We start from the raw sequence: 14,931 nt of genomic DNA, 5'->3' as shown, positions 1-14,931 counted from the left end.
TTTTAGAAAATTGCAAAGCTTAATGCGCGCATGCAAATCAGGTTAGACAATAGTGTCAAACTCAAGGTTGTGATCCCGGTGATTGCAGTGGCAGCACAGCTGTGATTGGGCAGAATGATAACATGCTATTAAAGCTGCTTCTGTTAAGCCAAGTAAACGGTATCTGCTTCTATTCCAGGAACCGGTGATGTGGGTCTTTAAATGGATGCTTATTTCCATCTTGCCGTTTCAGTGGGGCCCACATTTTTTATCGAGGATGCAATGCAGGCCTTCCATTTGATTTATATCTGTTTATGTGACTGGATGACACTTTGTTTCATAAACCTGTTACTAATCTGGCTGAAAAACACCCTCTAACATACGAAATGCTATTCTACTTCACACCATTGCACGGATGCTAAATCTGCCAACCCTCTTCCATTTTTGCAGTGTTCCACGTTAAGGCATTAACCTCAATGAATCTAGACCAATTACAATACAACCATACAATACTAACTGAATTTAATTTATTCATACCTAAATTTTGAAAATAAAGTGCTGCAAATAGTGAATGTAGAAAAATGCAAAAATGCAAAAAAATAAATATCCCAAAAAATATCTATGGAGAAATGATGTTAGCAGTGTACCCTCGTGGGTCCGAATCTATCCAAAATTGTACATTGCTGTTAATTAAATAATTGGTCACACAGAGTGTTGCTTATAGAGGCTTTGGGAATGATTTATATAGCCGTCGTAAACATGACATGATGGCTTCATAAACCATACATAAGCAAATTTAACACTTCATAAAGGGAGACATAACACCTCCTTATGAAATAGGCCTGTGTCATACCAAATGTAACCAAGAATGTTACCTGGCTAAAGGCTGAATGTTATGAAGGGTGACATAAAACTGATTCAGGGTGTTAGGCTACCTGTGACACAAAACATGATGTCACTTGATGTCATGAGCTTGACGTTGTCTAAATCAGCCAAAGGGAGATTGGTCCCATTGACTCATGCAATTATGGTGATAAAGATCTCTCATATTAAATGTGTATGCCATAAACCTTCGATAGCTAAGAGAAATTAGAAATGCAAATTCTCTTAAAAACTATCACCAGTAGCTGTTAAACATGAATGAATGAAGTATATGAATGAAGTATAAATACATATAGGCATAACATTTACTTTTCATTAGTTCATGTATTTGCTAACTACTAACTAATGTATTGGTTACATAAACATTACCAAAACCATAGGATAAAATGAGTTAGCTATTACCAAATACATAAACATAAACAAATGCTGGCCATACTTTCAGCTGCATAAAAGTATCATAATGTACTTTTGGATCAATGAGGCTATCATTTCTTAGGTGAAGGGGAAATGGAGTTTGAGCCTATTAAACAGAACAGGGAGGGATGAGCTGTGTATGACACAGAGAAGGCCCCTGTTCCACAGCATGGAGGTCAGCAAGACCTTGGATATGTGTAGCTTTTAACCTACAAAAAAAGACTGGAAGGAAGCTTGGGGATTTCTCAAGCTAAACTTGTCTTTATTTATTTATTATACGGACAGTATGTGAGTAAGTGTCAACATACAGTTGGTTAGACTAAGCAGGAGACAGTCCTCCCCTGGAGTAATGCAGGGTTAAGGGCCTTGCTCAGGGGCCCAACGGCTGTGCAGATCTTATTGTGGCTACACTGGGATTAGAACCACTGACCTTGAGTGTCCCAGTCATTTACCTTACCCACTACGCTACAGGCCGCCCCACTTCATACTAACTTCATCTCATATAAAAATAATGATTATCATGTTATAATATATAAGCTACACAAATATCAATTTAATCACTTTGCAGATGTAACCATTTCATGTAATAACATGCCAGTTTTCTATCACATTAATGTAATAATTGCTATGTTCTATTATATAGAATTGTATATATCCAGATGTATCAAACCAAGTTGGAAAGATAATCAAATTAACATTAAAATGTTTTATTTTCACACATGCTTTATTTCACATTTCTCATAATTACGAGATCTTCTGTCTCAATTGCAAAATCTGTTCTCAAAATAATTATGTTCAGAATGAATGTGATATGTTTCTTTATGTTTCATAATACATGAAAAATGTATTTAACCTCCATTTCTCATATTCAGCACCAGACAAATGCTTGGGTTCATCTCTACAGTCTACAATCCAGGAGAAAGTGTTTGATAGTTTGAGTTACAGGGCAGTATTGTTCAATAATAAAAACCAATGATGACCGTTTACTTGATACATTCAAATAGCTAATGCAATTAAGTAGATCAAATCAAACTCATTATTCAACTTTACAATGTGTGTAGTAAACTAGTGACTACAACACAGAGAAACACTTATGTAAAGGTCAATAGGAAATGTCATATCCATACAATGCAGAAAGCCAGCAGTGGATTGCAGGTGTAATAAAAATAAATTGTGTACTGTGTTACCATCCTTATACCCACCTCCCATTATCCATCTATTGCCAACACGCAGCTGTTCCCCATGAATGACACATCATTGTCATAATATTCTTTTTGTCACCAGCTTGTCCTTGGATCCTACCCTAGGTAGTCTATTGACTTGGGATGAGGGGAATGACCAACGATTGACCCTTGAGTCATTAGTATTTAATTTAATTGTATCAGAATGACAAGACAAATGACATCACATCATATGATTAATTTGTTTAGCATCTGTGACTGTCTGGGGTGACCATCCTTTGATGAAGCTGGATATCTGTTGAAGTCACTGAAGTTCAAAGTAATGCATGAGATTTGTTACTCGTCTCCTCTCCCTCGCTGAACCCACCATGTGTACATTATTATTGATTTTTCTCACTCCTCTCATTTTTACCTCAAAGACATTGCATTACATTACATTACATTGATGGCATGTGGCAGAAGCTCTTATCCAGAGCAACGTGCAGTTGATTAGATTAAGCAGGAGACTGCTTAGTTACACTGGTTAAGGGCCTTGCTCAAGGGCCCAATTGCTGTGCGGATCTTATTGTGGCTACACCGGGATTAGAACCACCGACCTTGCGGGTCCCAGTCCTGTACCTTATCCACTACGCTACAGGCTGCCCTACAAGCATTCTTTAAACAACCTCAGGCCCAACAATCAGGTTCCACGTCTGGCCGCTCCGGTGAGAAAGCTCTCCACGCTGTCCCAAAGGTTCTTCACTCAGCTCAGCCACTGGGCTCTGTTCCCATCCCTTTCGTCTCGTCTCCTATGTTCAACACCGTTAACTACCTGACCCTCCACTTTTCCCCTTGTAGGAATGGTTCTCAAGCTCTACCTCACACGGTTTGCTCTCATCTTGCTGAATGATCCTACCAGAGGGCCTGGATGGGATCCGCCCACCTTGATTTTCTCTCTCCAACACCAAGGTTCAGGATAAAATTCATATCAAATTCAAATCAAATCATTTACATGGCATAGCAGGCTGTGCATGGTTCTTCCTGTACCTACATACAAGAATATAATTTTGAAGATTGAATTAATAAATTGAATCGAAAGACTCTCCCCAAAAATGGTGCTGCTATACAAAAAACCCATAATCCTTAGCAGCCATTCAGAAAAGCATGCAGGCACACTGTCAAAAAATATTTAGTAAATATGTGAATATTGTAACAGCAGATAGTAGTGCTGAGGAATTGGTAATGGGAACCTGTGATTCTCACATCCAAGATGATGTCAACCTTGTGGCACCCTTCAAGTGCAGCCCTTTCATTAGTGAAAGAGATGTAAAACTCAGAGAAGTCATTTCACATTCACGTCCCCCATGGAGCCTGTGCTGCGGGAATCTCAAAGCTCACAGAGAGTTTTAACATTTTTCTTTTTTTAACTTCACTCCTTTTTATACTGTTCTCTGGGCTGCACCTGAGCTCATTAGAATGCTGTTTGACTTCACATAAAGGTTTGATTTGTGTGCGTGTGTTTGCGTGTGTGTGTGTGTGTGTGTGTGTGTGTGTGTGCGCGTGCTTAAGGGTATTTGTAAGAGATTTGGGATTCCAGTACTGTTTGAAATTAAGCTATTGGAATTTGTCAGTTGGCAGTAAGCACCATTTTGGGAAGATTTCACTGGCCACAGTGCCTCTGCAGTATCTGAATTACCACTAATGGGATAGTCAATGTTTTATTCAATTCCAACACCTATGGATGTTACTACATTATGGGTGTTCAGAGAGGCCACTGTTTGTCTTTGTATCTGTATTTGTAGCGACAGCAAAATTATTTATATGGGGTGTTTGGATGCTAAAGCATTAAAACATTGTTCTACAGTCATCTATTATAGTACTATTGATGTATAACAACAGACAGACATGTTATGTAACATGCAAGGGTAGGTGGCTAATATTGAACTATTTTAAAGCACCCTGGCATTGAGCTTTTGGCCCCTGCAATAGAAGAATATGAAGTAAGTAAGTAAGAGTAAGAGTAAGAGTAACCCATTCTGTCTCTCCTCTCTGTAAAACAAGCTCTACATGTACCATACCAGTATTTCAGATGCACATTTACTGCAAATTTACCTTGACTTCTCAGCTCGCACTTCAAAATGCAAGGATAATGTAACAATGGAATAATCTCAAGCAATTTATGCGAGTAGATGTGTATGGAAATGAATAGAAATGAATAGAAATTAATGGCTGTCCGGAAAGTAGGGAAAAAAGAATTCAACGTTCTAAAAGGCTGTTGGACACTTTGCAAATTGCAGCAATGTAAAGAACCTTTGTAGTAAATGGGTTTTTTTTCAAGAATGAAAATACTGGTACGGTCATTCATAGTAATGAGTAATAAGTGAAGATTAGTAGTCAAAATACAACTATTAGCATAGCAGTGCAAAAAGCATGGAAAAGCAGCGTGAGCTCTTTGTGTGTCCAGTGAGTCACGGCTACCAGAGAAATGATTCATGAGCACACATGAACCATCAGTCAAGCTCAAGTTATTTTCAATCAACTATAGCTGCTTTTTCCTCATGATTTATGGATATGCTTCCAAATACAAATTATAATGAAGAAATTCTGAACGGACAAATATTTGTATAAAAGGCAGTATTTGTACTTTTGGATTGAGGAACATCCCGATACTACTTGTTTCAGTTGTCACCAGTAATGATGCAAATATGAGCTGGAGGTTAGCTTGGATTTCAGTCTTTAGAATAAAGTAAAGATGAATATTGTATGCCCCTGGGCTACAAGAGTTTGACAAAGTCCTCGTATTAACTTTGAATCACTATGCCATTCTCTGGATCTGGGTGATAACAGCGGCAGCTGTGGTTGAATGTGCTTGAGAATTATGCGCATGTCAGCCAAGGAAATGGCAGATCTCTCTTTCCAATCTCTCTTTATTGCTTATTTTCCCCGAAGTCATCCCATCTGATTTCTTTCTTTGAGAAGGAGAACGCGGGAAAGGGCACCTTTCGTTTAACGGAACTGCTCGGAGTCAGGAGATTTGCAACGAGCGATGAGCTCATCTGCTATGTGTCTCCACATCAAACGAAGAGGCGTGATCCGTTCCTTGGTGTGCCACTGCTGTTGCTTATGGGTCTCCAGTAAAAATGGGATACAGAGATTTGCAAGAGGCAGACAGCCATCGGCGCCAATTTTGTTTGGTATTCAAACTAAATGAGCGCAGCTAGACATCTGGAGGGCGTAGGAGAGGTAGGCCCTATCTGGTGTGGACCTGAGACCTATGAAGAAGAAATCTTATTTGGACAACGTGATGCTAATAAGCAAACTCAGCCCTCCAACACACTCACACACACACACACACACACACACACACACAGGCACACACGTATGTCACTGTCACACACAGAACTCCATCAACCCACCACCCACACACAGACAAACCGACGCACACAGGCCCAGGCTAGCCCATACAGCGCATGTAGGGTCCTGAGGGACACAGAGAGAAGGTGAGGGATGTCTGACAGGCTAGTGCTGGACCTGCTGCGTGGCACGAGGCTTGCTGCTGTTGGCTGGGTCTCCCATAGCTTCACTGTGTGGACACAACCCCTGTGCAGGCCCTGCCTAACCAGAGCTCTCTCCTCCGGCACAGGCTAGCACATCAGTACACACGGGTTCAGAAGGATCCGCCTGCTCTGCTGATCCACATGTGTACAGAATAAGTATGCATCTCTGGGGAGTGATCATTTCTGATGGAGGCGTTTCATGTTAATTGACGATGCAAGTCCCTGTTAATATGTCTGTACTTATTGAACTACGATCACTTTGGCGTTTACTGTACTTCTTTTGTGCATGTGTCCTTATTCACACTACTTAGAATAATAAAAAAGCAGTAAAAAACAGCAAATCTGTTATTTCTTTCACCCTATTTTATGGTGGAATGATCGCACAATGGAATTGCTCTTCGGAACAATGAATTATATTCATCCCTTTTTTTTTTTTCTCAAAGTCGCACCTGAAAGCTACCAAACTGAATGCATGAAAAGCACTAGATTGCAATTATGATTGTATTGTTACCTTCTATATTATTAGGGTGTTCCTTTAACAAAAAATGAACAATTATCCAGCAAAACCACTTGCTAAAAACCTTGCAATTAACTACATAAGCGTCCAAACGGGAGAAAAATGTCATGTTTGAACATTCTAAAGCACTTACTGGAAGAAATCATTTCCACTCAGTAATAACACCTTTGGAGCGGCTCACTAAAATCCCTGCATGACTTGGCATTCGGTGTAGGGGCTTTATACAATATTAATGGCCTTCAATCATGGAGAATAATGCATTAAACACACTCTCTAATCGTGTGAGCGTTTTAATGTAGCAGCACAGTACTGGTTTCATACAGTAGAGTTACATTGTCAGCATTTGCCATCTGCAAAATGTATGAGTTAGAGGATACGGCCTTACTTTCGGGAAAAAGGACATAATTTACCACATTATCCATTGCTGGCATTTTTAAACACAGGAGATCTTCAGGAAGTATATCAACTAATCACATTTAAAAACATCTTCTTTTTAAATTAAAAATGTGTTTCTATTTGTTATACAATACTGTGCATGCATTACAGAAATAATCAAGTATTTCCTGTCACTAGGAGCAAGCCAATCACAAACCAAATGTAAAGAAAAGGTGAAGACTGTTTTCATTGGCATATGGCTTGCATTTTTAGAAGCACTTGTAATATGCCTGTGTGTGGGTGGTGAAGCTACCAGGCCCAGCCAGTACATCTTTATACAAAGCAGCATGCAGGTGTTTGCTGTATTATTGCAAAACAATACTGTATGTGTGTATCCAGTCACTTCGTGCATGAGCAACTGTCCCTGTATAGCCTCGTATTGCCCATTTGAAAGAGAAAGCTGAATGTGGAGAAGCATTTTAACTACAAAGAAAGCTTCCCAAATGTTATAGGGAACCAGAGATTTGTTTACATGAACCATCTCCTCTCCAAACGAGTGTATACTTTTCAGCAGTCCACTATGGGAACAAGAGGCCTCTCCAAGTTCAGAATGCCCAAACAAATGTTGAGTATTATTAATATGTGTTTTTTAATACATTCAGTAAATGCTTCTGAGGTGGTGGAACAGGAGGATTGGGGGTGGGTTTTGTGGCTTCTGTGTTTAAACTCAAGAGTACCAATAATAAGATATAAATTGCATAATAATACATTCAACTGGTGCTAAAATTGTCTGCCCTTCAAACTGCAGATGTTATAGAGCTCATGTGAAAGGGATTGTGAATTCCATTTATGAAACCATTGCTGCTACAATAAATGGTTGGCATTTATATAGCACCTTTATCCAAAGCGCTGTACAATTGATGCTTCTCATTCACCCATTCATACACACACTCACACACCGACAGCGATTGGCTGCCATGCAAGGCACCGACCAGCTCAACAGGAGCATTTGTGGGGTTAGGTGTCTTGCTCAAGGGCACTTCGACACAGCCCGGGCGGGGGATCGAACCGGCAACCCTCCGACTGCCAGACGACTGCTCTTACTGCCTGCCATGTCGCCCTTAGCTAAGGTTCAGGAGCAGGACCATGTCACAAACACAACCCTTCTGCTTTTCCCCTATAACCTTCCTGCCTACCATACTCTCTTTTGTTCTCTTTTTACATGTAACCTAGTCACCGAAAGTTTGTTGTCTTCCGTTCTTGTTTTACGTGTAACACAGTCACAGAAACCTAGTTTGTCAGCTTGACATATTTAGCTACACAAGTTACCAGATCAATCTGCAGACTTAAGTCATCTGACCCACCTCCTCCATTACTCACCTCAGGCTATACGCTCACTGAGCACGTTATTAGTACACCTGCTTACTCATGTGATTATCAAGTTAGCAAATCATGTGGCAGCAATGCAATGTATGAAATCATGCAGATACAGGTCAGGAGCTTCAGTTAATGTTCACATCAACCATCAGAATGGGGAAAAAATGTGATCTCAGTGATTTCAACCATGGCATGATTGTTGGGGCCAGATGGGCTGGTTTGAGTATTTCTGTCCTGGGATTGTCACGCACAACAGTCTCTAGAGTTTACTCAATCAATGTTAATAGTATCATATCAGCATAAATGAAGAGAAATGGTATCACATTGTGTCACCTCTCAGAGTATTACATATCGTATTGTGATCAATGAAGATTGTGTGGGTTCACTGAGCCTGGGAGCCTTGGTAAATCCTTCGCTAAAGTATAACCCAAAACGCTGACACACCATACTTGTCCATTGTTCATCATCTTTAATTCCAAACACCAGCTCAATAAACATTCTCATTTGCATTTAATTGGTGGTGTAGTCCGTAGCTCATGAAATAGCCTTTATGTAATCCATTGCGTATGCTAAAATGGCATTTTTGTCATAGTGATGGCAACAACAACAATAACAACTTAAACCATACAGTGATATTGCAGCATCTGAATGAGCACTTTTGTATGGCACAGTACACATGTAACATTAAATATATGGCAGTGATACTTTGCTGTTTAACTTTCTTATGCGGCCTCAGTTAAAGCTTGTAGATTTTTAAATATCCCATAATTCCCATGGGTAGCAACTGGATGTTCCAATTGATCTGTTGTTTCAGTCTGAGGTTATTTGCATGTAGTTATTCAGCCCTGTGTGCTGGGTGACATTACCAGGAACATATTTTGTATTCAACAGACAAACCATTTTGGGCTGCAAAAAGTAGTATGAAAAGTAAATATATTTATTTACTTATTTAGTGTTTGTTATCCATATCAGGTATTTTCCCCATTTATCTTATTCCTGATAACAATTGATTTAACGTATTTTAACAGTACAATTTTACATAAACTAATTCCGCTGTGAGCAAATACAATTGGGCTGACCTGACTTAAATGGGGATACACGCCACGACTTAGAAAGGACATTGATTGGAGGGGAACGGAAGATTGACAGACTTGTGATCGACATACACACTGGTACACAATGACATTTCCAGGAAGTGGATGGAGAAGTGCTGCTCCATTTTAGATCTTTGTCTTTTGGAGCGGTCCGTGCGTGTGTGGAATTTCTGCATGCAAGAACATTTTGTCTGAGGTTATTTGCAGCACCCGCAGCACAAATTAATTGTTTCCCATTTCATGCTTTACTCTAACCAAGCCAGCAGGAGCTCCCTCTGGGTATGAAAAATGCTGTAAAAAGTTACTTAACTACAGATTTCTTCTGATTATCCCTTGAGAGTAATTACCCTCCCTTCAGTTCAAGCACTTATAGATTTACGTTGATGATTATGAAAGATGTGCATCATTTTTAAATACTTTTAAGTACTTTTACACAGTTATGTTGAGAAAAATGGAAAACCTCTGTTTGGCAAGACTTTTTTTTCTTTTCAGTACCCATATCAGTACAATGTCATACTGTATAAAGGTCAATGTCATTATTTGGATAAGACCCACATGTTGGGACCCCCCAAAAAATCCATGTCTATACAGAAAGAGCAATGCAGAAATGGGGAAATTTGCCAGCTCCTAATTTTCTGCAAAGAGAACATGGCAAAAGGCTGATTTTAGCAAATATTTTCAGACAAATCACTCAAGGGGCTCCCTTGGCAGACACTGTACTTTTCCAGCAAAATAGTGTATAGAATGTGCAGCCTAATTTATATAATTGGGAATAATTTCAGACAGCACCTGGTTCATCTTGGCATCTATAATTATTAACAATATTATTTTGTGTTTAGCAGCACACAATATCTTAAAAATCATGAATTATAATTTAAGGGATTATTGCAGTTGTTTGAATGAATCCTATTAATTACACAATTGGGACAAAGTGTTATGCAGTTGTTCTTTTTTGTTGTTGTTTTTTCCCTTGTAAGTAATGGTACATCTCTATTATTGACTGGTTAATACTGTTGTCTGAGGCTCAGATTTAAACAGCATCATGTTTGGCAAGTTGGCAGCATAAAGGATTATGCGTCAGTGTGTTCCAAAAGTAACAGACAGCCGGGACGTGTAGATTGTTTATTATAACAGTTCAGACCCAGGCCTCAGACAGCATCATTATGGGTCTAGTGTTTCCAAAGCTCCAGGATGGCTAGAATGAACCTCAAAAATTAGTGCTGGTTGAACTACTAACTCTATGTCATTAAGAGACTCTGTCAGGCGACAGAGCACATAGTGACAGGGACCTGCAGATATGTCAGGATTACTTATTGAGTGTGTAAATGACCTTGGTTTGCCATGCACAACCAGAGGAGAGGATGCACAGTGCACAGAAAAAAGCATTTTGTACCTGATATGGTCCTGCACATGCAAATATGTACAGTGGGGTGCAAAAATGTGGGCACCCTTGGTTTAAATGTTACAATCTGATGATCGAAAGCAAACCTGAACTCTAAATGGTAGAGTGGTGGAGTTAAACAGGAGAATTTATTGCAAATTTTAAAGCAAGATTGTTGGTGTTAAAAACCATGGGTTCCTCTAAACAGTTGTCCAAGAATGTCAGAATGATGATGGCTCATTTCCACCAAGAAGGAGAAGGCTACAAAAACTCTCAGTGTTTCAAACCTATGCTATGCAAAACAAAACTGCGCTTAGTTCACCAACACTTTGCAATTCTTTCAAGCCAGTGCTGCTTTTAAAGGTGTAAACACCCAGTACAAAAACCAGTCAGGTCGCAATGGCTGCTATTATTGCTGCATCTATATCATGACCAAATCGAATAAGGCAACCAAGGGAAATTCTGTCCTTGAGTATCTCTGCTTCAGCTTCCTAAGGCTGAAATCATCCATCATGGTGCACACCCGTGAGAGCTCATAACAGCCCTGAACTGTCAGGCTAATTTTATAGGCGTGTGCGGGTGATTGTTTCATTCGCCGTCGACCTTGCTGAATTAGTCTTAACACCGAATTGGCTCTTGAAGTCGTTGACTACGAGTGCTGTTTGCTGACACAGAACTCAGTAGCTAGTTTACAGCACAAGCTCACTTGCATTTATCCCAAACATACACCAGTGCTCTCTTTCTTCTTAATGATGTTCCAAACAGTTTCCAGTAAGCCTTTTGTTTGGTCTACGTACAGTTTTTTCTTATGTCTCAGCCTCATGATGTCTTCCTTGACTGTCATTGGCACAGCTAATTTTGACAAACGCCAATAACAGAAATGCCAATAACTTCAATGGCAATCAAAAGCCTAGAATCAGGACTAGACAGTGAGAGCTTTCGTATGAATGGTAAATGGTTGGCATTTATATAGAGTCTTTATCCAAACCGCTGCACAATTAATGCTTCTCATTCACCCATTCGCACACGCACACCAACAGCGATTGGCTGCCAATCAAGGCACCAACCAGCTCGTCAGGAGCATTTTAGGGGTTAGGTGCCTTGTTGAAATAACAACACAATTATATCATGTTTTTCCCAGGCCTTTATTGTGTCATTCCATTTCAGTTGTTGATCCCACTGTTTTCATAATGTCTTTTCATGCTTATTGACCTTTCTTCACTTGCATTTAGTATGATCGAACAATAAAAAAACTGGAAATTTTCACTAAGACTGCACAATAGCCAAAGTAGATTGCTGCTAATGGTTCCTCCTCAGAGACAATCATCCAAATGATCCTATACTGAGGTGTTAATTATTCAACATGTTAAGTTTGGCTCCCTCATAATATGTCAAGAAGTATACATAAAAAAAAAACAAATAGTATAAATATATCCCTATCATTTCTAATAATTCACAGCTGAAAGAACCAAAAAAAGGCTTTGTTGTCTGATGGATGTGTTGCTTCATTAACACCTCTCTATATGGATATGTAGGACAGGATATGTGCAAATTCTTTCTTTCCACAGTTTTCTTTATCCATATGGGACAGTAAATTGAGAGAATGGGGTACTTTACTGAAAGTAATAGGAAGGAAAGGGAGGGTGTGTGTTCACAGACTTCACAGACTTTCTGACTGAGAAAATATACAGTTAGAGCCTGTGATATGTGGGTCCCCTTTTTGTACCAAAAGATAGCATGTAGTCATATAATTGTGTTCATGAGCCGAAGGATCACAATAGCAGTGTCCTTTTTAATTGATAGAGTCTTTCCGGCCAACATATTTGAGCACATAGCCACAACAATGATGGTACAAATAGGCAGCTGTGTAGTCTAATGGTTGGAGAACTGGGTTTGAAACTCATTTGACTCCCAGCTGGAGCACTGCTGTTGTAACCTTGAGCTAAGCCCCCTTGAGCAAGGCAATTGACATAAATATCCAGCTGTATGAATAGATTGTCTGCAAATTGTAATCAGTGTAAGTTGCTCTAGACAAGAGTGTGTTCTAAATGCCAAAATGTAACATTATAGCACCATGTAAGACTTGATTTAGAGGGTTTGACATACACAGCGATAAAGAAATCAGTTAAAACGAATCCATTATGGAGGTAAAGCAGAAGTTTTGGGAATGATAATTCCGGTATACTCCCTATTAAATAGAGTGGCAAAAGCTAAATATAAGCAAACTGCTTGGTCTAATCAACTGTTAGTCGCTTTGGATAAAAGAGTCAGCGAAAGAACTGTAATGTAATGTAATGTAATAATTATGGAACCTTGCTTTTGTTTGGTTCCATTGAAATGTTAATAAAGTACAATATGTTCAAATCTTTTAGTTTATTTAATAATTACCCGTATATTTCTAACTATTTTTGTGCATTGTCAGTCAGGGGTGGCAATAATTCTGGAGCCCACTGTTCAGTTCCCTTCATGTAATTTTTTACTTGAAAGTTATGAAATGTGGAGACATGGGAAATGCTCAGATCTGCCTTCAGCATATCATTCGTGCTGCCTCTTCTGCAGAGACCATTTTAGACCATTTTAGGCCCAACAGTGCCATGACAGGGCTCATTGGGACTGTTTGTCAGCAAGTCAACGGTGTTTAATGCACAGAGTTGCTTTCTTGTCCAGGAATGATATTCAAAACCTGTTTCATACTCAGCAGTGGAATATAAAAAAACGTCAGCAGAGTAACTGCCCCTTATCTGCTAGAACTTTCTGTACAAATCCCACCAATAGCTTGTTGTGTGCTCAAACATTAAATGCTAAAGACAGCGCCGTGTCCTCACACCTGCCCCATCATTCTGCAATCTTTGATCTTATGGTTTCTTGTTTAAAATATAGATTATTCAGTGCTCTCTAAATCTGTTACAGACTCATAAGTAATGTTTTGACAGGAGAAGGAGGTGTTGAGCTCCATTTTAGGCACAAACGCCGACAGTCAGAAATCGGTGTGGAACAATGCACAAGCTCAAAGGAAACAGATGTAGTGTGCATCTTAGAGCGCATTAACATTACTATTAACCACAACTTCACTACCCGTTCAAATGAAGGCGGAATGCATTTGCAGAACAGGTGTGCATTTGCATGCATTTGTGAATTCAGTGTATAAAAACCACTGGCCACTGATAATGCAATGCTTCGTAGGGAATCTGAAATGAAACAGGTCAGGGAAATTGTCTTATCAACAGAGCATTAATGCAAGCAACGCTACCATAATAATCTTTTTTTGATAGTTCACACATTCTTGTTGAACAGATTTAATGTTTAATGTTCGTCTTGACAGCTGAGCCCAATGTTGTAATGTAGATGTTTGCAAGATTTACAAAAAGCTAAAGCAAAATGGAGTCTTCTTGACCATACACCACATACTAATTTTACTGTAGATCACTTGAATATGAGGTTGCTACTTTAGGTAAGAAAATAAATACATTAATCAGTATTACTCTACTGTCTATTTGAGTTATTGCAATATGCTTATTACATGCTTATTTTTATTTTATAATTACATTAGCACAAACAAACTGTATTAAATATATCATACATTACTTTAATTAATTCCTCCATAGAATATGGTTTTTCTTCCTTATGTCTATTACATATTGTGGGTAGTTTACACAGCCATACACTGTGTCATGCTATCTTAGTTTCCATATGTTATTTTTTGTAAGATACAGCATGACATACGGTCTCCTACGCATTCTTATACAACAGACTCTACTTCAAACCAGTCCCCCAGCTGTTGTTAGGCTTATAGAGCCCTTAAAAGGCACACCATTTGGGAACAGTGTGTGCTGCTTAATACAATGACAGCAATTAATCCAAACACAGTTGTCATTTCAGGAGCTCAGTGACTTGCTGCACTAGCCATTTATGACATCCAGTTAATGTCATTCCTGGGCAGCCCTTTTGTGGAGAATTTCAGCCTATAATCCTTGTGTGAGCAAGCAAGGGGAATACACAATAAAAAACTAATAAAGCTGTGCTACTTGGTGGGGAAAGGTTATTGTACTGAAACAAATCTCTTTTTATCAAAGTGATACCTCACACGGAACATTAAACATTCCTTGGTTGCATTGTTCTCACTGCATTATCATGCTCATTGTGCATTCACTGTTATTTTTACTTTCTTGCTACTGGTATAGCAGTCAAATAGCCT

The sequence above is a fragment of the Conger conger genome, chromosome 12 (genome assembly GCF_963514075.1).
Source record: "Conger conger chromosome 12, fConCon1.1, whole genome shotgun sequence".
In the NCBI taxonomy this organism is placed as follows: domain Eukaryota; kingdom Metazoa; phylum Chordata; class Actinopteri; order Anguilliformes; family Congridae; genus Conger; species Conger conger.
Note: the sequence above shows the minus strand (reverse complement) of the source record.